The 24501-nt window shown below is 38.4% G+C and overlaps 1 pseudogene; it reads right to left on the bottom strand.

Moving 5' to 3' along the window:
* Positions 1-2839: 2839 nt before the first annotated feature.
* Positions 2840-4578, bottom strand: LOC143387645 (OTU domain-containing protein 1-like; annotated as a pseudogene).
* Positions 4579-24501: the final 19923 nt, after the last annotated feature.

The following is a 24501-nucleotide window of genomic DNA, read 5'->3' as shown; positions in this document are numbered from 1 at the left end:
GCTTGGCATCACTAATTATTAGGGAAATGCACATTGACACCATAATTGCCTATCACCTCAAACCAATTAGAATGATTTTTTGTCAAAAAAGTAAAGGGTAAGTGTTGGAGAAAAGGGAACCTTTGTACCTGTTGTGGAAATATAAAAATGGTGGCTCTTCAGAAATGTAGAAGTAAAAGTACCATAGAACCCATTAGTCCCTTTTCTAGGCGTGTATCTAAAGCACCTGAAATCACTGCCAATGTGATACCTGCACTCCCATGTTCATTTTAGCATTGTTCACAATAGCCAAAATATACAATCAACCTAAGTGCCCATCAACTGATGAATAAAGAAAATGCCATATACTTACATAATAAATACTCTTCAACCTTAAAAGGGAAACCCTGACATTTGACGAATCTGAAGGACATTGTGATATAAATGAATCTAAATAACATTATACTAAGTGAAATAACCCAATTTCAGAAAGTCAAACTCTGTGGTCTCGTTTATATGTGCAGTCTAATGAAATTGAACCCATGGAAATAGCAGTACAATGGTCACCAGAGGTGGGGAGTGGGAAGGGCAGAAATGGGAAGTCATTGGTCAAAGGGTTCAAAGTTTCAGGTAGACATGAGGAATAGTTTTTGATTGCTATTGCTCAGCAGGTGACTACAGTCAATAATGTATTATAGGTTTCAGGATAAGAGAGTAAATTTCAAATGTCTCAAAATGATGTATGAGATCATAGATATATTAATTAGTTTGCTTTACTCTCAAGACATTATATGCATATATATATCAAAACATCATATTGCGGTACAGAAATGTATACCACTTTGATTTGTTAACCAAAAATGACATTAATAATAAAAATTTTAAAACACTAAAATTTAGCATTTTGTCTAATTTTATGTGGGAAAAGAAATTAAACTAAAATGGGATTATAATTTAGAGCCTTACATTTCTCTTAAAATGATGATCCATCCCAGAAGCACATTGTTGGGGCTGGTTACTGGTTATCCAAGAAATTTGGCATCTTTGCTTTTTATTCATAAGGTCTGAATGTTTGCAAATGCTTTTGTAAATGCATCTCAATTTCAGATTTTGTTATTCATAGAGTACACATAATGGTCCCAACAACCCAGCTCAATCTATGTCTGAATTGATCACTATTACAGAGAGCTAGGCAGTCTTTGCTGCTGGGCCTGCTCGTGAAGCTCATTAAGGAATCAGGCACCAAAGAGAGCAACCATCCACAAGGGCTGGAAGGAGCATCCAGACGTCACTTTACTTAATAATGTTATCCAGAAAAGAGGAATATTTTTCGGCTCTTGCTCACCTAAGCTGAATTTTGAGAAACAATCATCAAAGATGAGACTGAGAATTATAATTGGGTCTTTGGTATATACAAATCGTACTGTCTTCTGATTTTTTATTTTAAATCCCCCTAAAAGGTCACTGAATACAATCTCTGAATTTATTGAAGGGAAAGCTACAAAGCTGATATATTCAGCTCTATCTATGCCTATTTATATTTCACTCTCTTTTGTCAGCCAATAACAAATAGACAAAGTGGAATTCAATTTAAGAGTTCTTCCTGTCCTTTAAAGATTTTCAAGGACTTATTTCCAAACAACAATGAGAAATATTTCTAAGTTATAAGAAGAAAAGACAAAGACCGCCCGCATTTGCTTTATTAAATGGTGTCTTTTCTGCACTCACAGTGGTCAATGTTATAGAAGCACATTTCAAGTTGCAATTCACCTGGATCGATGTAGACCTGAGCCAATATTCAGCTCCCTTTTCTGAGAGGCGCATTTTTGACATGGCAGCCATTGCTGAATCCACATGAAAATAACTGCTTAGCCAATTGCTATAATGTACACAGGGCCATGAATCCACTGGAATCTAATCTCTCTTTTTTTTTTGACATTGTAAAAGTGTGCATTTTATTCATTCATTCCATCAGCTGAGAATTGCTCTAATGTACAAATACAGTATTGTACAAAAAAAATCACAAAATGTTACAAAATAAAAAAGTACAAACTGCATTACTTAATAAATATGACTAAAAGTAGTTAAAGTTGCAATGAGATAGATTTTAGGCTGGAAACACTGTTTGACCCAGCAAACCTTATAAGCTCTGTTTGCAGACATTTTTACATAATACACAGCAATCCTACTTAGGCTTTTGAAAGAACTTAAAAAGAACACAATATTAAGAGTATTCTCCTGCTATAAAATAACTGCCAAGGTTGGATCCAGACATTTTGCAATTATTTTTTTTCTTAGTTGAATCCAAGTAGATATAAAAGAAAGTATATAAATCTGGAGGCCTATCTTGTCCCAAAATTTTATACCATGTTAAATTATTTTGTAACAAAATGACACACGTAAATAAAAACAATGGAGAGCACCAGACAGTCTACTCTAAACATCAACAAGAGTACAGAATCATCCTTCTGCCATCAGCAAATATCAGACTTTCATTCAAGTAAGACCTGGTACTATCCCTTAAAGGTTAAAAAAAAAATCTCCCCACAGCCATCCCTTAAGCATTTTTCTTTATAAAGACTGACCATTTCTAGAAAAATAACAATTAAAAAATCTATTTCATCAAAATGGAATGGGCCAATCATCTGGTAACATGAATGCATCAATATATATTTGAAATAAATATCTAAGAATTGTGAAATTCACATTTCAACAACGTAAAATAACTACTAAATCACAAACTCATTTCACAGTAATACATTTTATATAAAGCATTTCTCTGGATTTATGCTTGAAAGCTGTTTGTCAAAATGGAACACATCATAGATGAAGGTAACACCATTTTTAAAAATGTTGTGCAAAAATACGTTTTTATAGAAAATAGACTACCAGGAATGAACAAATTTACACTGTGAGAAATTAACTTGCAAATTAAGTAGTGCTCACTTTATACAGCAAATTATAAATAGCAGATCACCCAAAGCTATCATGAAACAAATCATTTAGGTGCCCAGCAACCTTCAGCTCTGAGAAAACATTCAAAAAATGATTAAGGCTTTACACCTACAGTAAATCTACTAGGAAGTTTAAAAGTGCTGTTACCCTGATTTAGAGTTCATGTGATTTTCCAAACACAAGTTATATACGCAATTTCCCCAGGGTGTAAGGTTTTCAGACATTTCAAGAGCATGCATTTTGTTCAATATACATCTTGGATAGGGATATGGCCATGGATTTGGCAAGTTCTTCATCGCGTTTTCTTTGCACTTGAGTTTGTTTGCACCAATTGTCATAATCTGGGTTAGGATAGGAGTGATCAAAAACTGCATCATAGTGTCCATTGCTGAAACAGCTGAGCCAAATACTAGGCCTTGGAGAATCCTCTGGGCCCAAATAGTGAATCATGGTTGATACTGTGTGCCCCATAGCCAGCAATTCCGGGTACCGGGCCCATGCCCCATCCTGAGCAGCAGCGATGATAAACTCCCCGACGTCGCCCTCAATCAGAGGGCTAAAGTGCTGGAGATGATCGGCAATGTAGTGCACCGTCTGCTCCCTCAGCTCCCGGTGTAGACTCTGATCCCCGTACACCGTCTTGCTGACAGCTGGGTAGAGGCACTTCCCGTTGGGAATGATATGGAATCGGTACTTGTTCCTCTGTCGCAGGTACTTGTCCTGCTTCTCCACCTCGGCCAGATATAGGGCTAGCTTCTCATCTCTGGGATCCGACCTGAAGACCACCACCGTCTCGGCTCCGCTACTCTGGGTCACCTCGCTGCTCCTTGCAGGGGGAGCTTCAGTCTCCAGGTCCAGCCTTCATGCCGCGTTGGCCCTGGGAGAGTCGCTGCGGTCGCCACCTCTCTCCCACCCCCGGGGAATCCTCTCCGCTCGGTGTTCCTCGCCCCACGGGCTGGGGCTGGGCTCCGGGCTCCCCGGAGGCGGCGCAGAGCCTCGGTACTTGGCTGCGGCCAGGACCTGGCGGTGCTCGCTCAGTCGGAAGTATCTATCGGGTCCCTCCTGGGCTGCTTCCAGCCCCGCGGGCTCGGGGCAGTCGTGCCTCAGCAGCTCCTCCAGGAGCCAGGCCGAAGAGCCCCGCCGCGGCGGCACCGGGGCCCCGGGAGCCTGGGCCAGCAGGAGGCAGCGACCGCGCGGGTTGGCGCTGGCCGCGGCGCCGGAACCCGGTTCGGGCCTGTGTAGCAGGAGCCTGTCGGCGCCCAGGGCCAGCACGGTGATCTGCGCCGTGGACGTGTAGTGCGGCGGTAGCGGCGGCTTGCAGGACGCTCCCGCCGGGCCAGCGGTGGCTGCTGAGGCGGGGGCGGCGGCTCCGGACACCATCTCAAAGCAGGAGGAGAAGGCGGGCATCTTGGCGGCGGGGGCGGCGGCGGCTTCCCGGGGCTGGGCGGCCGCAGCTTCCCGGGGCTGGGCGGCCGCAGCGGGCTGGCACTCACGGGTCTCGGGCTCTGGCGCGGCACTGGCAGGTCCCGGGGGTTGAAGGGAGACCTTGAACGGGGCGGCGGCGGCAGGCGGCGCAGGAGCTGCGGCCGTGGGACCCGGTCCCCCAGCTGGGTAGTGAGTGCAGACGCTGCTGTAGAGCTGCATGTCCCTGCCAGCCGCTCGGCCCCTTATAGGCGCGGCGAGCCCCGGTGCAGGGGACACACCCTCAGGGCCTGGAGGAGGGGGCCGGCTGAGCGCGATGACCCAGTGTCCCTAGAATAGAAGTGACCCAAGGACTGTCGGCCGCCGCGCGTCAAGGGCCGCAAATAGAGACGGGTCCGGGCCAAATTCCTGCTGCGCCACAGCAAGCGGTGGGGGCGGGAAGGGAACGCGCGCTGGACCCCTGCCAGCGAGCTCCGCTCGCAGGCTGGGGCGCCGCGCCCGCTGCCGCTGTTCTGGCCCTAGGCAGCCGCTGGGGACTGTCGGAGAAAGCCACCCGCGCTGCTGGAGCGCCTCCCGCTGGGGAGCAGGAGTGCAGGGCGCGCGGAGCTGGAATCTAACCTCATTCCATTGACTACTCATTTGCTTGTTTGAGCTATTTTCTAGGTTACTGATTATGTCTAAATCTGGTATCTCATTTTTGGATTCCACATCAGTCAAATGGATACCATGACATTGCCCTCAGATAACAGGTCTTCCTCAAACTTGTAATGGCAGAAAGCCATCTGATATGGTAAGAGCCAGACTTCCTGAGGGTGAATCCTAGGTCTACCACTTGTTTGCTATGCAGATCACTTAACCTCTAGGGACATAATGTTCTCATCCAGTAAAAATGGAAAAGGAGCAGTATTTACCCCACAGGGCATAAAACAAAATTATTTTTTTGAAGGCTTGTTCACATTTTACAAAATTAGAAAATGTATTTAACCCAAAATGATATTATAATGCAAAGACTTATATTTTTTGTAAGATGATAATCTAGCCTAACTGCAACCACTTTATATATGGTTATGTAAGTTAATTTAACTTTTGTAAATTGATTAGAACAGTGCCTGGGGAATAGTAATAATTTCATTACTGTTTGCCATTGTTATTAATATAAATTCAGGTATATATTTAATCACAGTCAAGGAGCCCTTTGCAGAAGTTATGATAAAAAATTAAAATACAAAACAAATTCTTACAACTTTTTAAAATTTGACTTCACTTGTCAGGCATGGTGTTATTCACCTTATACATATTGTCTGGCTGAAGATTATATTATACCTTGGGCAATGTGAACTGTAATCTGCTAAAAAGAAATCAAACAGCAAAGTATTGAAACAAGAGAGATTTTCTATTTTTATACATGGACCAAATTCCGACTAACACAAGTTACTCTCATTTCTTAATATTCCTTAAGTATCACAAGTTATACCCATTACACCATCACGCTGCTTTCCTTCCAACCTTTTAAAAGTCTCTTCTCATTTAGGAATTCATTTTTTATTTTCCCATCTGTGGAGATAGAGGAGGCATATATTATTTCTAATTTATTAATGAGGACATGGAAGTTCTGTGAGACTGAGGTGCAGTGACTGTTCATGGTCATGGTCCGAGACTATAGCCATGATCAGGCTCTCTTCCCCTCCACTGCTGGGCCCTGGGCTCTATTTGCTGCATCATGCATCTGCTCACCAGTTATTTCCAAGAACAGCATAAAACCACCAGCCTTACATGTTTTCCATAGCTATTTATTTTGCTCCTGTTCTTCATGTGGATAATAAATCCGTCCATTTAAGACAAGGAGAATTCAGTGTTCGGTTGTGGTCTGCTACACATATGTCCGCTTTCCTTACATTTTCTTTGAACAGAACACAGTAAAATCTATTGTACAACTCACTGGCGTGATATTGCTTTGATAGACACTGAGTGACCTAATATACACACTCCAGTGTACTGTAATCTGTGGTCTCCCAGCTCCCACTCGGCAGGAATTCTGAGATGTTGATGAAACCCCGTGATTTAACAGAGCAGCCGGGCTGCCCTTTCACCCCTCACACTGGTTCTGACAGCTGCCTGCCATGTGTAGAGAAAACCTCACAGGCTGAAACCCTGTCACAGAGGAAACGTCCTTGGATAAACATACACCCATGATCATACTACTACTACTTTAAAATTATTTTTTTAAATGAATTGGCATAAAGATAAGTTACATCTAAAGATCTGAAGGATCCCAAAGTGCATCAAGTACCTTCTCCCTTTAAAAATAAAACAAAATAACACACACAGTAAGACTGGTAATGTACACACTTACTTGAATTACCAGTTGTCTAGTGGATTAAGCCAGTTTGTCAGTGCCGAGGGCTTTCTACTCTGAAATAGTAACAAGCCTGCCAGAAATGATGTGCAGCATTTCCTGGGTAAGTTAGGAAACTCCATTTGTATTTAAGCTGTCAATTTAATCCACACTGACTCTTTACTTTTATCAGGATATTCTTCAGGTAGAAAAGAATGGAAGGAGGCTTTAGGCATGGCTACCGTCCTAAATATAAAGTTGGTTAAAAAAAAAATCCCTACTCGGCCCAAATAGCATTGTGCTTTATAATTCATTCTTTTCACATACAGTACCCTGCATTATCATGGCTAATGTTTTCCTGCTGAGCTGCCATCATCTTTTGTCGACCTGTCAAGGTATTAAATTGTTGTACCTTCCACATTTGGATAGAGGTCATTATCTTGTTGCCTGGTTGCATTGCCTCTGCTGAGAAGGTTAACTGCTTGAGGTCTTTCATCTAGATAAATGTTTCGCCAGCACTTTTTCCGAGTGATGACATGAGCTGTTCCTCAGAGGTCGATAGCAATGCTGTGACAGTTGTTCCCTTGTGTTCACAGATCCAGAAAGGTCTGGAGTCCAAACTTCATAATAGGCCTAAAAATAATGAAAAATGCTTATGTTATAATGCACTCTCTCCCAAGATACTGGACTTTGGGCTCTTTTGAAAAACTACACATTTATGTTAATTTTATATAGAGGGAAAAGGTTTGCTTTAAATATCTTATTACTTCAGTACCATGAATGATTTCACTGTTTCTCAGAACCTTCAGAAATAAATGACTCTGTGTGTGATAGGAAATAACATGCACATTGTAAATTGCAGGTTTTCTAATATTAAGATTTAGAGTAATTTAAAGGCCACAATATTAGACACATTGGCATTACTTTCCATACAGGAAAATAGTTTCTAAGAGGAATGATTAAATCACCTCCCATCAAGGAATATTGATCTGTTAATTAAAAATAATTTCCATTTGTTTGTATTCAAGTATTTGAAAGGGAAATGTATCTAATAAAAAAAGATAATAATTTGAAATGATTTAAAGAATGATGGAAAATTTCCGACAGTTGAAAAATAAATAATTTGTTCATGTACTTTAAAAATAGAGGATGGTGGACCAAATGGTCATATTCCATTAAACCCATTTTAAAGAATAATGTAAAAATCTTTGTTTTATAATGTCAATATTATCAGTAAGCCAAATATTATATTCTTTACTATTTAGATTTATGATTCTAAGAAAATTCTACTTTAAATCCAAAATGTGCAATCGGATTTAACAAAAACAAGAAGTTTAACAGTTTAACAAAAACATTTACAGAGTAGTCAAGCAAAACAGAGTGAAGACTATTAAAAAGATCAGATTTCAACCATAGAAATGCTGAGCAAATGTGTGAAACGTTTAAGTCCTATGTCTTTTATTTTTTTTAATATTTTTTTAGTTGTGCATGAATACAATATATCTTTGTTTTATTTATTTATTTTTATGTGGTGCTGAAGATCGAACCCAGTGCCTCACACATACTAGGCAAGTGCTGTGCCACTAAGCTACGACTCCAGTTCCTGTCTTTCATCTTTTTATGTTGGTATTATTTTAGATGGATAAGTAGGGAAATTGTTTTCCTCTCAAATGCCAAACAACACATATCCAAAGGCTAATCCATGACCACCCATGACGCAGGGCTCCTCTAAATCTCTAGCAGGATCTAAGCCAAAGGGCCTGCCTAATTGCTAGTGGTAGAGAATTTACTGGGTTTTCTACGAAAGTACATGTCCAACTCTTGTCAACTTTGTTGATTTCTGTCCTTGCTGCTGATCTAGCATGAAGGAATCTGGATCAAGAGGTTGCTGTTCTTTTTTGTATTTAGAATTATATAGTTGAGAAATCAGTGACAACCACCACTGTCACTGGATCGGCAGATTTCTGCTCTTGAATTTTTTCTTACACTCAATTGCCAGGAGCTCATGGAAACTGGGTTAGATCTATAATAGGATACTTTGTAGTGGATGCACAAACTTCAGATTGACCTTGTCAGCTAAGATGCAGAAACACAACCACAAGATTAGTGCAGTCAGAGATTACCAATTGAGCTTACAGGATCTTTAACATTTATCAGGAAAGAGACTTCTGTTATAATCTTGGGACACAAAATGCATTACAGACTCACATCACTTCTGCCTTCAAGGAATTGACTTCCTGGTTTTGAAGAAAAATGGATATAATAATGCATTTCACACTGTGATTATTAGTCATTAAAGTAATATTCAATGAGATACTGAAATACACACTATACCTGTAACTGAAATGAAGAAGGCAGATTGCAAGGCAGCTGTCTACTGTAAAAGCCCATTTCTGATACTGAAATATACACACATTTACTTGGAAATAAGACTAAAACATATAAACAACATGTTAACTATGGTTCTCTTTTGTTTGAGTCAAATTATGGGTGAGGAGAATAGTCATTTTGCTCTTGTGTAACTTCTACAGTGAAGATCCCTTTGATGATAAGGGAAAGGCCCATGGTTGCTTTAATTAAAAGTACAAAAACAGTCTGTGATTTTGGGTTTTAGGTTTTATTTGTTTGTTTGTTTTTGTGGATGTTGGCATAGATGAGGGCTCTGTAAGAAGTCTAGAAGGAAAGCCCATGAAGGAATGCCTTAAAGGAAGAAGTGAAGCTTGCCTGGGTATCTGGAGAAAGAAAAGGGGAGAGTATTCAAGGACGGAGAAGTCATGTTTTTATGTGTGTTATTAAAGAAAAATTTAGACATATACAAAAGTAGAGAAATTGAACCAACATGTACCACAGTTACCAGCTCCTGGCCATTCCTTTCACCCTATCTCCCTCTCTCTCCCTTTTCTAACCCAGATTATTTCATAATGAATGCAAGATAATATTGTTTCCTTTTTAAATATATCAATATATATTTATTTACATATACATGTTAATATATATTAGTTATCTATATATTATGTAAATTCTTATTTCAGTATGTGTTTATTGAGGTATATATACATACATTAAGTATGTATATACTTTTTTTTTTTTTTTTTGGTACTGGAGATTGAACCCAGGGGCACTTAATGACTATGTCACATCCCCAACCCTTCTTTATACTTTTATTTAGAGACAGCGTCTCATTGATTTGCTTAGGACCTCAATACATTGCTGAGGCTGGCTTTGAACTTGAGATCCTCCTGCCTTGGCCTATAGAGTTAGTAGGACAGGCATGTGCCAATGCACCTGGCTACTTTTTAAAAACTTAATCACAGTACCATGGTCACACACACTCAAAATTTCATCAGTTTTATTAATATCACTAATATTCAATTAGTATTTATTTTTCTGACTTGAGTGCCCTATCATTCTTTAGACTCATAATTCCTTCTCTTCTCCCCCTTCTCTCCTTTCCTCCCCTTCTCCTTTTCGTCACCCTTCTCTCTCTCCTTGATATTTTGTTGAAGAAGCCAAATCCACTAGTCCTTTAGAGTTTCACCAGTCAATTTGCTTATTACATTCCTCTGGTGTCCTTTAATATAGTCTACTCTCATGTTTTCTGTAAACTGAAACTTGGATCAAGAGCTTCATCAGGCTTAGATTTTTTTGTTTAAGCAAGATACTTCATGATAGTGATATGTTCTTCCATAGCTGCCAATAATCATCGTCAAGATCCTCTAATTCATTAGGAATTGCACAATAACAATATCCTATCATTTTTTCTTAGTTTATTATCTGGAATATTTTCATGAAGAAAAACTTGACTTTGTTCATTATTTTGTTACCCTGAGGATTCATTTATACAGAAAAGACAAGAAAAAAAAACTTGGTTCTTTCTCTTTCAAAACAATGAATGGTTTCCTGATGTTCTCCAAAAGTTATAGGTGTGTTTTTATTGCAGTGCTTTTTGGGTTTTCTTTCTTTTTGTTGTTGTTTTGGGGGTTTTTGTTCGTTTGGTTTTGGCCATTGGAAGACTTCACTTTGCCTTATGACTCCTTACAATTTCTAGTAGCTTCATTTCTGATAGGATGAGATGTTCCAGACTCATCTAAAGTTTCTCCCACTTCAGGCCCGGAATTAGAAAATACATCATAGAAATACATCATTTCTTTTAAAGTATACAAGTATACTAATGCAAACACAAATTTGTACTAGTAGTTTGAATTCAAATCTAAGAATACAGACCTTTTCCTTAACATTGCTGATTTTAGAGTATCTCCTTTGTACGTGATGAAAATTGTATCCAAATTTTGCTCCTGTGCTTTATCCCACACTCCACATGCAATAGCCTCAGAATGACAGTATGAGATTAATGAAAATAACAGAAGGATTTTTCTTTGTTTCTTTTTTTAGTTATACAATTGTTTTTATGTAGGTAATCCAATGAGAAATGAACTGCATAGGTAGATTATTTCATAGAATAATAGTCAAGTTACTATGTTTTAAAATCATTTGCAATTACCCTTGTATACCACCAACTAAGGTAAACAGGTTTACTCTATTTGTTTTGCCTTTTAAATTTTTTCATTTAATAATACAGTAATTCTCCTTATCTGTGGTTTTCCTTTTCATGGTTTCAGTTACCCATGATCTCAACAATGGTCCAAAATGGAAAATTTTAGAAATAGTACATGAATTTTAACTTGCTGAATAGCATGATGAAGTCTTGCGCCATCCTACCCTCTCTCACCTGGGACTTGGATATCTACATTGTTCTGCCTATCCACACCATATATTCTGACTGCTGTTGTGCAAAATCAATTCTCAGATCACCTGTCTCAATATCTAAGTGCTTCTATTTAAGTAACTCTATTTTTATTTAATAATGGCCTCAAAGCACAAGGGTAGTAAAGTAAAGTAGATAGTAGAGCATAAAACATGGAAAGACATGAATTCGCTATCATGAGTCAAGGCTGTAGGGCATATATGAAAAAACACTGTTATGTATAGGGCTCAGTACTATCCAGTATTTCAAGTATTCAGTAGGGGTCTTGCAAACTGTCCACCTTGGGAGAAGGGTGACCACCATAGTTCTAAAGTCATATCTATAAAATCAGGTATGGAAGTCTACCTTCTATTCTTGCCTTCCCTCTTATATATTTCTAATTTTATGTTATACTTTCTATTAAGCATCAGTTTATGTTTTGTCTTTCAATTAACCATAATTTTTTAAAAACTTATATAAGAAAGAGAAGGGCAGGGATAAAAATTACACTTCTTTATAATGTAAGTAGATGTCATATTCGTGAACCTGTTCTTTCTTACATATACCACAGTACATACCTGCATAGCTCCTTTAAAAATTTGAAAGTACAAAAGGAACAAAAATGAATGGGAAGCACTTTAGAAAGAAAGAAAGAAATCTAAACAAATATTAAGATTCATATTCAAAACTGAATGGGAAGCACTTTAGAAAGAAAGAAAGAAACCTATACAAATATTAAGATTCATATTCAAAACTGTACGTTGAGAGACTACCCAGAGACCCAGTTTTTATTAACATTTTCAATAGCTCCTATTTTCTTGAAAATATGGAGGAATTCATTTTGCCCCAGAGAGGGGCAGCATGTGCTCATTGCCCCAGCTGAGGTGGAGTCAGGGCATATCCCTTTCTCATACAGCTCCTGTAAACACGGGCTCTGAGATTCCCTCTGTGAGCTCCTAATGCTTAGTTGACTTCTAAGGGATTTTATCAAGTTACAAGATTTAGTATTCAAAACTCAAAAAAAAAAATAATTAAGAGAAATCCTTTCTATGGCAAAAAAAGTAGTTTGTTTCCATTGATTTTATGAGTAATTTTGTTTTTGTTGTCTGAAATTAAACTAGGGTGGGGGTGGTGCATAGTGGGAGGGAGCGCGATGGAGACAGAACAGTTCGTGCCACAGAGACACCTTATTCTCCAGTCTCACTTGCTCATGGACAGCGCTGTAACTGGGTACACTGAAGCTGGTCCCTTGTGCCCCTACAGGTCTGCTTCCCCTCTAACTTTTCCTGGCTGGCCCTGGTCCCACTACCCGCAGTGGCTCTGGAGCTCCATCATCTGCATTTCCCATCAGTCTCTTAGACATTCTTGTCTCCTCCAACAGTCCCTTGAAGCCCTGCCCATTTCTTCATTCTCTCTCACACGCCTGTTTCCCTAAGTTTCTGCAGGTTCAACCAGCAGTAAATAGTTGATGGAGCACTCACCTTGATGGCAGGCTCTCCCTTGGTCTTCTCCTCTACCCTGGATGATGACACAGGAGTCTTCCAGAGTGCTGTTTACATCACACCATTCCCTTCTTAGGGTCTGAAGTGACCTCTCTTTTCTTTCCACCTGGAATCTAGCCTGTTTGTTAGCATTTCAATACCTTCTGCTATCTGAATTCATCCCACTGTAGTCCGCCCCAAAAGTCCTACTTTCTGTGCACAGACCAGCTTCCTTCACCATGTGTCATTTATTGGTTTTCTCCATAGGAATTCACTGTGCACCTGCCATATTCCAGGCACAGTGCTGCCTGCCTGAGAATAGGATGATTCCCTCCAGTAGAGGATAGGAAAGGCAGCAGAATACAACAGACACTAGTATGGCAATAGGTAAATCAATAGATGTGTAACCGATGTGATTCTGCAATCTGTATACAAGGTAAAAATGGGAGTTCATAACCCACTTGAATCAAAGTGTGAATTATGATATATCAAGAACTATGTAATGTTTTGAACAACCAACAATAAAAGTTTTAAAAAAAAGAAGCTCCAGGAGTCTTAGGTAAAAATATGTAAGGAAACAATATAATATGACAAAAGTTTGTACAACATACTGAGTAGGTTCAGAAAAGAGAATGGCTGTTGATTCCACCTGAGGACCAATGAGGCAGACTGATTCTTTCATCTAAAGGAGCCACAGAAATTGTCCAAAGTGGGCCATGGTCAAGCGAAAGGAAGAGAAAGTTGAAAGTCAAAGACTGTGTGTCCGCCAGGCATGGTAGCTCATGTCTATAATCCCAGCACTGGGGAGACTGAAGCTGGAGGATTACAGCCTCAGCAACTTAGCAAGACTCTGTCTCAAAAAATTAATAAATTAATTTAAAAAGGGCTGGAGATGCAGCTCAGTGATAAAGTGCCCCTGGTTCGATGCCTGGCACCAATATGTAACTAAAAATAACACTGTGAACTATTTAATCAAAGGCAGGAAAAAACAGAGTCAGAAGGGGATCATGCAAGGACAAGAGTGAGCGCCCTAAACCATAGAAGCATATGAGAATAAGGATGGCTCATCTTTATTAAATGGGAGACATTTGATTTAAAGGCACTTAACTTCCATGTGCTAGATTCCCAGAAGTGGAAGCTAGCTCATCAAAGCATAGAATTACTGTAGTTTCAGCACAAAATAGTAGTTATAAATAATTGATGGGACAGGAATGCCAGGGTCAGGTTGAGGGTGACTTTGCCTGCCTGACAGAGGATCATGAGCTTCATCTGTAGGCAGGTGGGACCCTCAGAAGTGAGACTGCCAGGCTGTGGGATTGAGCTGGGTCATGGAGTGAACTCAAGATTGACTTTCCCAGGCCCAAATCATGGAAAAGAACTACTTCAACCTGGGTGAACGGAACACCATTTTCTAAGGTGTGTGAAGACACACATCTTACCAGTGGTACCCCCAGTTGTCATTTGTTTTTTTCAGAAAGGATTCTGTCAGAAAGAGCTTATTTATGTGTTGAGTTAATGCTTGCTGAGCACCTCCTGTGTTCAGATATCATTCTAGACCCCAGGGACTCAGTGGCATATAAGACAGATACATCTCTACTGACAGAATGAAAAGAAAGTAAGCAGTGATACTAGAATTCAAAGCACTGTTTAAGAAATCTGTTTCCCTTGTCTTGGGCTTTCTCTGTCCAAGTGTACCCACCCTACAAAATCCAGCTTCATTCCAACCATCTCTCCCTGCTTAGTCTAAAACCTCTATTGATCTTCTTCCCCAATTCTTCTACATCAAAAAAATTTTTAAAAACTATGATAATTAACTTTTTTCTGATTATACATATTCCGTAATAAGTTCAAAACCAAAATAAGTACAAAATATAAAGAGAACATACCTTATAATTTCACTTTACCATGTATAACCACTTTCCATTAGCACATATTCCTTGAATAATTTATTTCTAGCTATGATATCATTGTCATTATTGCATGCTTATGAGCATCATAACAAAATGGGAACTTATTCCCAAACTTATGGTTTTAGACTTAATGACTAGAGAAAGTATAGAACTCTTGTATTTTTACAACCTTATTAAGATATATTTCACATACCATAAAATTAGCCCATTTAAAGTGTGTAATTTGAATGGGTTTTGGTATATTTGCAGAGTTGTGCAAATGTCACCACAATCTAATTCCAGAACATTTTTATCACCCTAAAAAGAAACCACATATTCATTAGATGTGTGGTTAGAGTCACTCCTTATTCCCCCTGCCCCAGGGTCCCTACAGCATCAGCTAACTACTTGTCTACTTTCTATTTTTTTGATTGGTCATTTCTGGATATTTTGCATAATGGGATCATGTGTATGTGACCTTCCGTGACTGGCTTCTTTCTCTTAATGTTTCCAAGCTTCCTTGGTGTTGTAGCAAGCTTCTGTATTGTCTGCCTGCCTGCTTACCTTGTCTCTCTCCCTCCCTCTTTTCCTCCCTTTCTTCCTTGCTTTCTCAAATAGTCCATTAGGTGGACATACCACATTTTATTATCCATTCTTCAGTTGACATCTAGGTGATTTTCACTTTAAGGCTAGTGTAAATAATGTTTCTATGAACATAAAAGTGGCTGCACCATTTCACCTCCACACCATCAATGAATGAGGATTCCAGTTTCTTTGCATCATTATGGGGTTCTTTTGAAAGATAGTCTCTACTCTGAAATGGAACCATCATAGATGGCCAGGTGGCTTCAGTGGTCCATTCATTGTATATGTGCAAATTCCAAAGCTTTGTCTTCCAAGTTCATGGCAAAGTCTGAAAAGCTGCTTCCAAGTGAACCTTCTCTTTGAGAAAAATAATATTTATACTGATTAAGGTTCTTCACCAAAGAATATAATAAATGAATGAATGAATATAATCTTTTTCTTCCAGCAATCACATGGTTCCAAAAAATGTTGGGGTTTTTATTTGTTTTTTCTTTAAAGTCTGGGACAGGGAAAGAACTTGAGTTGAGACATCAAATTCTGGACTATTGCTGACCATATAGAATCCAACAATTAAAATATATTCTTTGAGGGAGGCACACATGAAATTTTATCCTTGGTGTTTTAGTCTGTTTTTTGTTGCTGTGACCAAAACACCTGACAAGAACAACTTAGAGGAGGAAAAGTTTATTTTGGTTCATGGTTCCAGAGTCAACAGAGTCCATTGTTCTGGACCCAAGGAGAGGCAGTACATCATGGTGGAAGAATGTGGAGGAGGGAAGCTCCTCAATTTATGGCAGCCAGGAAGCAGAGAGAGATAAGGTGGTAGGAAGGGGACACAGAGAAGATGAACCCTTCCAGGGCACATCATCAGAGACCCACCTCCTCCAGCCACACCTCACCTGCCTTTATCTCCCACCCAGACAATCCATTCGAACTAGGATTGATTCAGAGGTTACCACTCTCAGAATCTGGTAATTTTTTCTCCAAACATTCCTGCACTGACACAGTACATTTGGAGGAACACCTTATATCTAGACCATAACACTTGGTAATATCATAAATCTGAAGGAGGAAATACTTCCAAGATTATGTTGAAAGTAAGTTATTAGCTTAATTAAGGCATGAGAATCAAGAATCAGATCAGGATGAAATAAAGCAGTGATTGAGAACTGTTAAATTATTGAAAGCTGTACATAATTATGTCTATATCATCATATCTCTTTAAGTATTGCTCTCATTCATTTAAATATAATTATTTTTTGTCCTTGTATTTTTATTTTAAACAAATATGGTTAAGTACTACTGAGTATTCCTTTTGAGAGTTTTTTACTACATGCCATAATGAAGACATTATTTTTTTTATATTGCAGTAAAGACACATGGGAATCAATGAACAGTCACTGAAATGTTAGCTTTAAAGCACCACTTTAGCTAGGGCAAATATCACAGAGGTTATGTGAAAATCTCTCAGCACAAATGGTCAGTGACTTCTTCCAAACATAACTTCTGAAAATAGCAGTCCTCTTTGCATCATTAATCCCACTAGTCTCTTTCTTTTTAATTATGAAATATTACTTTTACTTGTTGAGGATTGTTATGGTTTGAATGTCTCTTCCAAAATCCATGTTAAAATTTATTTGTTACTGGTCATATGTGGGGGGAGGTGATTTTTAAGAGGTGATTAGAACATTGTCAAGGGGGTGTGTTAGCTCTCCAGGGAGTGAGCTCAGCTTCCTGCACTCCCTAGCTCTCTCCCATCCTCCTGCTCTCTCGCCACACTGATGCTTTTGTAATGTTTGTTTCTACCACATTATGCAGCTGGGGCCCCATCATGTACCATTTCCATACTCTTGGGCTTACCAACCTCCGGAACTTTGAGAAATAAATCTCTGTTCTTTATAAGTTACTCAGTCTCGTGTAAACCTAAAATGGTCTAAGACAAAGGCTGTAGCAATTTTTAGGTTAGGAAGGGAACTAAGTTTATTGAATAATTTGAGTGCTAAGAAATATGATTCAGTATTATATTTTTTTTAAATTTGATTTTATATATTTACATGAAGATTTTTAGGGATATCATTTAAACATTCCTTATATATGTTAACCAATACACTTTATTCATGATGAACATTGTAACAAATTGTATGTTTTCATCAACTCAATGGAGTTGAGAGAACCGAAGTAGTACAGAAACATAGTGCTTATCTCCTCCAATACTAAGCAGGCCCAGTCAAAACAGAGCCCTCCATGTTAGGGAAATGCCCTAGAGTATACTCAATTTCTTCCCCTGACTTCTGTGTCCATCAGTGGATTACAATGTATAAATAAATACATAGAATGGATGGATGGATGGATGGATGGATGGATGGATGGATGGATGGATAGATGGATGAATAGATAGATAGTTAGTTGATAGTTTTAAAATGCCACTAATATGTTCATGTAGAGATTTTAGAATCTCTAAAGATATTAGAGATTTTCAGTTTTAAATTAAAATTACCAAGTCCAAGTCTTTTATCTTGGTGATTATTAAAAAATATGGTTATAAGAGAAACTAGTCATTTGATTAAGATAATAAATCCATTACTTATTGCCAGAATTATGTGATGGTGAGGCAGCAACGTGTTGCTAAATTGTATAATTGTAGATATCATAGCAAAATATCATAAGCTAATTAGATTTGGATATGCAGTGTAAAGCATGAAACATTTACTTTTTTCTCTTTCTGAATGGTTTTCTTTTAAACATGAAGCAAAGCATTAAACAATGCTTATCAACTAAGCCAAGTGCCAAATAATGTTGATCAACTAAACCTAATTTTTCATTGCAATTGCCAAATATACCATCTCATCAATCCATAATTATAGGGTCAGTAATTTTTCATCATATTTTGTGTTTCTGCTAATTACACAAATAGTAAATGCTTTATTGCTGGAAAGTATCCAAAAGATATAAAATTTTAATTTTACATAATTATATTATAATTATATATATAGTCATTTGATTAAGATAACATAACTTTAAAGTTTCCATACTATAGAAAATCTTCATCTCCTCACTATCAAGAGTTTTATATCTTCTCAGATTCTATTTGACATATTACAATTTACACTCATAATTTCAAAAAATATTATTAGTTGAATTTTACTGAGATTCAAATTATGTGAAGGTCAACTTGCTCAACCTGAGAGTGATGTTCATATGAGAACTCTTATTTTTTTCCAGTGGATATCTGTAAGCTTTTCTATGGCTAGAAGTAAAAACTGCAAACAAAAATAAAATGTTATAGAGCTTGGAGATGTATCCAGTACTACTGTGCATTTTTCACCATTAAATGTGTGAATTTTCTTATACAGCTCATGGTATTTTTCTCAAGACTTTATCAAATTCTGTTCTGCTCTTTAACAGAAATGAAATCTTCTCTGTTGTAAGAGTTATGGGATTTGGAGTAATGAAATCTTGAGTGCAGATTCCACCTTTGCCCTGCCTAACTTCCAAGGTGGCTGGAGAAGACTTTCCACCAGGGGCCAGAAGTCAGAGCTGGAAATTAGTGAATAGCATTAATGGACAGTCACAGAAATGTTAGCAAATACTCTCAGAGTGTTATGGGTTTCTAGGAAAGGGTGAAAAGTCATTCTTTGTTACTTTCTTTGATCCCAAAGAGATAAAAACTTTCAAGGGAAAAAGAAAAAAAACAAACAAGTCAGGGCACACAAATGGAAGATTTGTGTCCAGGTATAGAAATATCCACAAAGACATCACTAAGAAGAGAAGGTGAAGGGAGGCCCCAAACAAGAAAAAGCTGGGTCTCATACTTTTAGACCAGAAGAGAGTAGCAAACTGCTGCCCAAGTGACTTCATCCTCAGTTACCTCTGTCCTTTGGATGTGGGATGACACACAAGTGTCCTCAAAGCCTCCTGGCCCCATTTTCTTTCTCAGCTCCTGGTATTGCTCCCCTGTATGGTCTCATCATCAGCCCTGTGGTGCAGCTTTTGGCCTTCTACAGCTCCTGGTACCTCCTTACCAAGCAAGATGGCTCAGCAATCAAGGGTCAGCAACACCATGGCCACCGGGCTTCACAAATGGGGCTGAAACAATCACAGCAAAGTGCTTTGTCTCCTCTAAGCCTCTAAAGAGCATCCTGTTTTCTTGGTGCTTAAAAGTAAAAGGAGAAGCTGGGGTCGTGGCGCACGCTTGAGATCCCAGAGGCTTGGGAGGCTGAGACAGGAGGATCACAAGTTCAAAGCCAGTCTCAGCAACTAAGTGAGGCACTAAGCAACTCAGGAAGACCCTGTCCCTAAATAAAATATTAAAAAGGGGCTGGGGATATGGCTCAGTTGGTTAAGTCCCACTGGGTTCAATTTTTGGTATCCAAAAAAAGAAAAAGAAAAGTAAAAGGAGGGATCCTCCTTTATTATTTTAAAGGAAGACTGTCAGTTGAAAAAAGTTTAGATGTCATTATGCTTAGTCTAGTTTTCCCTTAAACTTTAACTTCAGCTTAATCATGGAGGGGTCACCAGAATTTCTCTGAAAAGTATTTCTTTAAAATATCATAAACTGATGTTCAAATATTAGGAGTGTATGGTGGTTGTATGTTGGGAGATGGGGGTGTTTTGAGGGAAAGGCAAATAAGGAAAAGAGAAATGTGAAGTTTCCAGAATGAAATGAGAAATGGATTTTTTGCATTTGATTAAGTGGAAAAGTGTGGTCAGAAAGTTACGTATGTTCTGATTTTGAAACCCTTTGTCTCCTCTTAGGCTCAAGGGAAGGAAGGCATAAAATCAAGTGATATAAAATTAAAATTGTGTGAATCAGAGAACTAAGGTAAATTGCCTGAATACCCAAGCCAGCAAGCAGATGTGGGTAGGATGGGGGGATGGGAGAAAGGGAGAGGAAGAGTTGGGTATGGTTGCTATAGCAACCTCATGCTGATTGAAATGATTGTGGATTCCTGCCTTTCTTTTTCCCTTCTGATCTGGTTCCTGGAGGTTTGCAGTTCTTGGGGTTCTTGGTTCAACGAAGTCAGCTCCCAGAGAGACATCATGGAACTAGAGGTGGTGGTCTTCTAGCAGGGCACAGGTGGCTCAGACACCTGGGTGGAATAGGGTACAAAGATAGATAATATTTAACCAGGGAGGTGAAAGTAAGCACGACTCAACCAAATGCCAAGATTCTAGGCCACATGCTGGCATGTCACAGCTCTGAAAGGATAGGAACCAAAGCAAGACCATAGAAGCTAAATGAGTCTGTGAGAAGTCTTCTGAAGGTCAGGAAAAAATGCTAATATTGACAAAATTTCAAACAAAGCTTTGTCTAGGGCAGGAATGGAAAATAGTTCTCAAACTTGTGTTTCTGAGCTTCAGATTCCTCATCTATAGGACCACAGAAACACCTGTCTTGAAAGGCAGCTATGAGGAGCTTAGGCACAGGGGACTCTCCCAGCTCCTCAGATTCTGTGCCTGCAATCTTTTCTGAGAGGGAGACAATGGATGGCCAAATTCAGAACAATCTCAAGTTCCTGGCTGATCTTGTTTTTACCTTAAAGGGGAAAACAAGAAATCAGAGTCATTGGCAAAGTTATAAGAAACTCTCATGGTAATTTTTATTTTCATAACAATAAAATATTAAAGATAACATGCCCAATAAAGTGACTATTAATGACATTTAATAGCATTAGTAAGAATGGGTAACATAGAATTAATTTCCATTTATCTTTAATCCTTCATTAATACTGGTGTATCACTGATAATGATGTTAATTGAGAAGAAAAGAGAGTGAAGGATTGTATTCATGATGAATACAATCTCTGCTCCTCACATTCTTGCGATCCTCTAAATAGGTGCCCACACTGCCCATGTGTCGCCCCCTGTTGACTGTCACCTTCATCATATACAATGTTCCAGGCTTCACTTTTCTTGAAAAAAAAACCTGCACCATTGACAGACATGTTTGGTTTGTTTTGGTTTAGCTTGTTTGGTTGTATTTTTATTTCTCAAGGAGTGTGTAGGAAATCACATAAGCCTTATTACCCCTTAACATAGGCATACCTAAACTGCCCTTTGTTCAAAAATAATTTTCTCCGTGTTCCTAATTTTCATGAAAGTTATATCCTTGGGTCTGATCTGAATTAAGGGGGAGAGGGTGAAAATGCTGGCTGGTACTTCAGCATCCTGACATCATAATCCAGAGGTTCTTGACCTACTGTCCCTGAATCTATAAACAGAATGCAGACCTGTAAACCAACTGAAATTGCATTTGGGGAAAAATCTGCATATTGTTAAACATATGTAGTTTTCTGAAGAATTACCACCATCTGGATGCCCTATATCTGTTTTCTTACTGTAGTTGTGTTTTCAGTGTATTACCTGCTGAGAGTTTGGTCAGAGTAGGAAACAGGAGACAATAAAGTGTTTTTGTTTTTGTTTTTAAAGTTGTAGTTGAAGGGGCTGGGGATGTGGCTCAAGCAGTAGCGCGCTCGCCTGGCATGCGTGTGCCCCGGGTTCGATCCTCAGCACCACATACAAACAAAAGATGTTGTGTCCACCGATAACTAAGAAATAAATATTAAAAATTATCTCTCTCTCTTAAAAAAAAGTAATTGAGTTTTAAAAAAAAGTTGTAGTTGAACACAACGCCTTTATTTTATTTATTTTTAGGTGGTGCTGAGGATAGAACCCAAGACCTCACACACACCAGGTGAGCACTCTACCACTGATTCACAACCCCAGTCCCCATTAAAGTGTTTTTTGGGTCCCCCTCCCTGTCAGAGTCTGAAAACTGACCTTCCCTATATACAGTAATATGACATATCCTCTGTAATACCATTAAACACTAATGAAGTAATACACACAAAATTTATATATTGAATTTTAATTAATGACTTCAGGTTTAGGGATGAAATATAGTGATATCTGCAACTTATTTTGAAATTCATCTAAATAATAGGGTGGATACAAGGAAGGATGGATATGATAAAAAAGCAAATATTTCAGTATGTTAACTATAAAGTCTGTATATTGAGAACATGGATGTTCACTGTGTAATTCTTTCATTTTTTCTGTGTTTGAAAAATTTAATAAAATATTGGAAAAATAGGCAATCATAACATTTAAAGTACATGCAACTATGTATGACACAGCAGATTAGTGGAAGGAAGTGATAATAGTTGGTTGCCTAAAATGGATATTTATTGATTCAATTTGGAGGCAATTCTTGAGTACATAGAAATAATTCTACATATGTTTGAATTTCAGTTGCAAATACTTTATAGCCAAGTAAAATTTTTATAACATATGCACAGTGCTTAGCAAGATAGCTTTCCAAACAGTGACCATGATTGTGTATTTTGTCAGATTCTGTAGAGTTTGCAGTTTGACTTGGAGGTTCTTCTAACATAAAGTTGTTCTTGCCATTAATTGATTTCTAAGTCTTTCTAAATATTTTCCTTGCTTGATTATACACACCATTAATCAGAGAAATTCCCCTATATCTGGACAGTGTGTCCTATCTTATTTGAATCATCCATCTGTATTACGTAGTCAGTCCTAACCATAGTATCACAGAGAGCTAAGGGGAGAGTTGCTATGTTCTCCTTTACATTTTACCAAATGCACATCAATCCCCTAAAAAAATCATCCTGTTAAAATTTCTTTTATTAAGGAAGTGCAGAGAGAGACAATTTGAGCTTTATTTTGTTAATCCAATCACAAGTGTTTTATATCCTATTTGGATTGAAATATCCAATAATTGATTATGAGAATTATGCAAGCTCTAGCACTGAAACTTGGGATATGGGTAATTAAAAAATGAAAGATCTTTTCCATTTTAGTATTTCAGGCCTGGGCTCATTACGCATGACATCTCATACAGAGAAACTGAATCTAATAATTGCAAAAGAAACAAAACTAAAACAGCTATTGAAGCAACTTGGACTGATTTTTTAAAAATTTATATGCATTAAATAAAATATAATTTATTTAAATATTATGTTTAAATGGACCTATAGTGATTGTTTTTCCCCATGATACCATGAAACAACTAAATCCCTAGTTTTTTATGATTATTATTCCAAATGATATCAGGATTGCAAAGTCAGAACTTTTGAAAAGTACTTAACTTTTCAAAAGAGACAGGAGCCATGGTAGGTGCTTAGGATGCTAGTTAAATGCCAACAGACTGGAAAACAAACAGCATTACTCAGACAAGATGTGACTTTGTTCTTTAGCATCCATGTGAAGAGGAAATCAGATCTTTCTGGGATGTGCTCCCCTCTCACAGTTGTGTAAAAAAAAAAAAAAAAGAAATCACATTCTCAACTTACTGCATTGTGTGTGGGATTGTGACTTGGGGCAAGGCAAAGGGGCACTACATCACTTCTTAGAATAAAAGCTCAATTCACTTAACTCAGTTGGTGATTTTGTTTCAGTCTGCCACAAGTGGACAGTAAAAAAGCATGAAGCATCCCTTAATCCCATGAGCCTGGGGTGTGCTGGCTACTCTCCCTGCGTTCTCCAGCTCTGTTGCCAATGGAAGTGAGGGATTGACCCCAGGCCTCAGCCACTGTTCTTTGCTGCCACTAAACCACTGAGCTGTTGGCACTTTGATTGTTTTATACCAGGAGGAAACCAACTGTGTTGATGTGAATGTCTTATTCATCAGACATTACAGGCTTCACAGTTTTAATTAGCTGAAACTCCTAGTCCAAGACATGCAGCCACAGTGAATCAAGTCAAGTGATATAGTGACAACATTTTCTAATTTAGTGCAGTTGCTCTTTAAAGGGTTTGATGGTATTTCAGAACTCTAAACACTGCAATTACAAAGTCTGTCTGAGGTTGTGTGTTAATCAAAAACAGCAAATTGTGTTTGACTTATAAAGGACAGCAGAGTACTAAAGGTTGGAATTATTCTTGCATAGTTTTTCCTTTTAACCACGTAGACAACTGTGAAGACACAAGTGAACAAGCTACTCACCAAATACCTAGGGTATCTTTCTGACATATGAAAATGTCTCAGTTATTCCCAGGGGCTATGTTTTAAAATTACAGTCCTTGGGAAGAAGCTTAGTTTCTATGTCATCATTTGTCCTGAACACTGAATATTTCCACAAGGGT

The sequence above is a fragment of the Callospermophilus lateralis genome, unplaced genomic scaffold, assembly GCF_048772815.1.
Source record: "Callospermophilus lateralis isolate mCalLat2 unplaced genomic scaffold, mCalLat2.hap1 Scaffold_83, whole genome shotgun sequence".
Lineage (NCBI taxonomy): Eukaryota > Metazoa > Chordata > Mammalia > Rodentia > Sciuridae > Callospermophilus > Callospermophilus lateralis.
Note: the sequence above shows the minus strand (reverse complement) of the source record. Positions and strands in the feature narration are given on the sequence as shown.